This window comes from Panicum hallii, chromosome 5 (assembly GCF_002211085.1).
Source record: "Panicum hallii strain FIL2 chromosome 5, PHallii_v3.1, whole genome shotgun sequence".
In the NCBI taxonomy this organism is placed as follows: domain Eukaryota; kingdom Viridiplantae; phylum Streptophyta; class Magnoliopsida; order Poales; family Poaceae; genus Panicum; species Panicum hallii.
In genome coordinates, this window is record NC_038046.1 from 43,410,029 (window position 1) to 43,413,880 (window position 3,852).

At 46.7% G+C, this 3,852-nt stretch overlaps 1 long non-coding RNA gene across 1 annotated transcript; it reads left to right on the forward strand.

Annotated features, from left to right (window-relative positions):
* Positions 1-861: 861 nt before the first annotated feature.
* LOC112893452 lies at positions 862-2,551 on the forward strand. The gene is made up of 4 exons (XR_003228819.1): positions 862-1,328; positions 1,396-1,685; positions 1,757-2,132; positions 2,206-2,551. It is a non-coding gene; the product is annotated as an uncharacterized LOC112893452 (long non-coding RNA).
* Positions 2,552-3,852: the final 1,301 nt, after the last annotated feature.

The following is a 3,852-nucleotide window of genomic DNA, read 5'->3' on the forward strand; positions in this document are numbered from 1 at the left end:
AGGCGTAGGAGGGCACGTGGCACAGCTCAGAGCAGCACGGGGGCGGCGGGTGCGCGGCACATGGTCAGCGAAGCGGCAGCGGTGCTTCGGGCAGAGAAACAGAGGAGGAGGGGACTCGAGGTAGATGAAGGGGACTAAAGTGTAAATCTCCAAAAGTACAGGGACTCCACTGTAAAGACCGGATAACTTTCAAACCATAGCTCAAATGAAAATGTGCCCAAAAGTAAAAGTGTGGGGTTGAACAAGATCTATAATTTTGCTTTAAGGCTCAATTGCAAAGGAGCTAAGAATTTGAAACTAACATAAAACTTGGCAAAGTTTTAAACTTTAATTAAATCCTATTTAAAAACTACACTACACTTACATCCTTGGGGTAGTTTCACTTATATTTGCGGTTTAAAAGCAAGTTCTTGACTTTTACCAAACAACCTTCATATGTTTTGATTTTACCTCCCATTCTATCCCATTTAATACTAAAGGACCTATATTTTTTAGAAATACATAAATGTCCTTCTCCCTTTTGCATTCAAATTTGAGCACACATATATAAGATCAAACATGCTCACTTTATCCTAGAATTTAGTGTGTTTATAATCCTAATACCTGAATGTCACAAAATTGTCTCATTTTACCATTTTTCTGAACAGGGTTTGGCTCTCCCCTCTTGCTGTTTCTTCCGGGGCCTTCTTTATTTCTACGGGCTTGAGTTCCATCACCTCAACCCAAAGTCAATCTGCCACATTGCTATCTTCATCCATTTTTGCAAAGCTTTTCTTGGAATTGAACCCCATTGGGATCTTTTCCGCTTTCTTTTTTGGGTAAAACCGCAACCCACCTCCAAAAATCCATCCACTGTAGGGGGCGCCGGCATCCAGCTTAGACAACAAGCTGGTGATAGATACCTTTCCTACAAATTCCCCTCCAACATTCCTGGATGGAAAAGCCATTGGTTCTACATCGGAAACCATGTCCCCCAGCTTCCTAAAAGATCCGGTAAACCTCCTGTCATGAGGCTAGAGTGGAACACCGAACTCTCCAGAGGGGACATAGATCAAGTCGACGAGTTGCTAGCCGTCATAGCAGCCCATAAGGAAATAGAAGTGACTGGCGCGTCCGTAATGTTTTCCTTCTTCAAACGCTGAATCTAGCCAATCCAACAGCGCCATACGCTAGGCTTTAAGTACATGGGCGCTGAGGATCCATCTTGAATATGCGTAGAGGAGCTGACTGATGATGCCGCGCTCATCCGGGTCAAGCGAGTACTGCTGGATGTGAACGCAGTTCCCTATGTCCCAGAGTTGTTTTTTGCGCAAAATACTCCAAAGCTGGTAAGTATTCGAGTACTTTGGAATAAGTTCCGTTGTTTTGTAACCGCTAACTAAAAATCCTCTGCAGGGACACATAGAGTTGTACCGGAGTTATCCACCACATCCCAATATCCCCCGACCGGACCACCTTCTTCCCAGTGCCGTGGCAGAAGCAAAAAAAGCTTAAGCATCCGAAGCTCTACCCAGTGATGCAACGATTGAGAGCGAGAGCCCACTGGCGGAGAGAGCGGCTGAAGGGAAGGCGAAGAAGAACAACTCCCCCAGATCATCCGTGGAGTTGGCCGAAGCTTTGCCATTGGTCCCTCGGGGTCGTCGGGTAGTGCGCAAACGTAAAGTGCATGTAGTCAAACCCCCCAGGTATGAAGTTGTTGTCCTGTAAATTTGTCAAATATCGAAGTTGTTGCATGCTGAAATTGTCTGTTTTGCAGTCCCTCGGCTTCTCCACCCAACCCCAAGTGCCAAAAGGTGACTGGGACCAAATTTGCTAGGGATGATGTTCCAGCAGATGGCGCAGCAGAAACTGCTGGGACGGACCCATCGACTACTTCAGCAGAGATGGTAACCATTGTCCTGTTCTTTTCGACTTCTTTAATGATAAAACTGATTCTGCTTCATTAGGTCTGTGTCTGCCCTGGGGTTTAAGCCAAAGCCTGACTCGGATACTCCAGCCCCCCGAGCCGCCAGCCCCTGAGGAGGAGACGACACTGCCCGACTCACCACCCCCCGAGCCCCAGCAACCCAAAGCCGACGCTGGTGGTGAAGAACAAGTCGAGGCGACTGATGCCACTCCTGCAGATGGCACAAGTAAGTGTCTGACCTTCCATGGCTAACTGCTTAGACCACAAACTTCATGTACAGAATGTGTCTTGACTTGCAGGTGGCCCACAACTAAGAACAGAAGAAGCTGCAGGTACCATAAGAAACCCTAAAGATCTTCTGGAAGTATCGCATGTTGTTGACCATCAGGAATGGATCATCCACTAGATCTGTGGTGATGATGTGGCCAAACTCTCCCAACAAAAATCCGAAAAGCTAAAAGCAGTGGTGAGTGGCCTCCAGGAACTTCAAGCAAAAGATCAAGCATATCAGAAGAATAGCAGAAGAACATATATCTTCAAAGAGAGCTCAACAAGCTGAAGCTGGAGCGGATGCGAGAAACATGGCTCCTCAAGAACAATCTCCGCAATCTTGAGAAGGCCAACTCCGAGCTCCAAGAACAGCTCAAAGAGCAGAAAAAGGCACACCAAGGCAAGCCCTTTCTTCACTCGAGTACTTTCTCTTAGCAATTTATCTTGAGTTCTGAAAATTGTCTTCGTCGCAGAGCTTAGGAAAATCTTAACATATAAAGAAGAGTTGCTTACTGATATGAAGAATATGCTGTATCGCCATACAGATGACATCGAGAGGCTACAGAAGGTGATCACCAACACTGAACAATAGTTCGTCGACTGCCTTCAGCAGATCAAGACGCTGGGCGAAGAAAAGGAGCAACGCCAGAAGGAGCTGGAGCAGCGCCAGAAGGAGCTGGAGGACCTTAAGGGGGCCGCCCAATAGCTTGTTGACATGGTGGATCCACAAGAAGGTGACGAAGCAGATGGGCGATCCCTGCTGGAGCGACTCCTCGGAGCACTGCAGAAGGTCCTCAGCTTCATCACCAAAGCCCCCATCACGTGTGTCAGCCATGCGCTTAGTTTTGTAAAATCCTTTTGGCCTCAGGCTCGACTGGAAGTATTCGTGCAGGGTGTGGCTGCAGAGTGCTCTGAAGAGCAATTGAGCGAATACCTCCTAGAAGCCCGACCTGTAGCTGAAAAAATAGTGGAAAGTGTAATATAGGATTGAGATATTGTAAAAACAAGTACTCCTCTCCTTGTATATATCTATCATTGATATCTCTACTTGTATTTGCCTTGTGACTTCTGGATTGTCATCCATGTTCATAGGCTAAGTAGTAGACGCTACCCCGGGTGCAACGACACTGGAAGTTGTCGAAGTAGCTCCTCATAGGAACCCGTCCAACAAGTTAGATATAACCCGATCGAGCGGATCTAACCAGTTAGGAAAGAACGCGAGCATCGTCGTGTGACTGCCGTGCCTATGGCAAGAAGTCAAAACTACCCCGACTGCAACGACTCTGGGCGTAGTCGAAATAGCTCCTCATGTGAGCCCGTCCAACAAGTTAGATGTAATCCGATCGAGTGGATCTAACCTGTTAGGAAAATGCGATCATCATCGCAACAACCATCAAAGCTCATGGCTAGAAGTCGATTCATATAAAACATGATCGTGGCTATAGCCTCCGTATATAACGACCGTCAAAGCTCATGGCAAGAAGTCGATTCATATAAAACATGAATATGGCTATAGCCTCCGTATTGTAACAGAAAATTTACATTCCAGATTCTGTGGCACATAGCCTCCAAATTGAATTGGAAGAAAAACATCTAGGCGCTCGGAGAACAGCTACCCCTGCACTTCGTCTTTATAGGTAAAACTTGCGCAGGTTCTAAACATTCCAAGAGTTTGG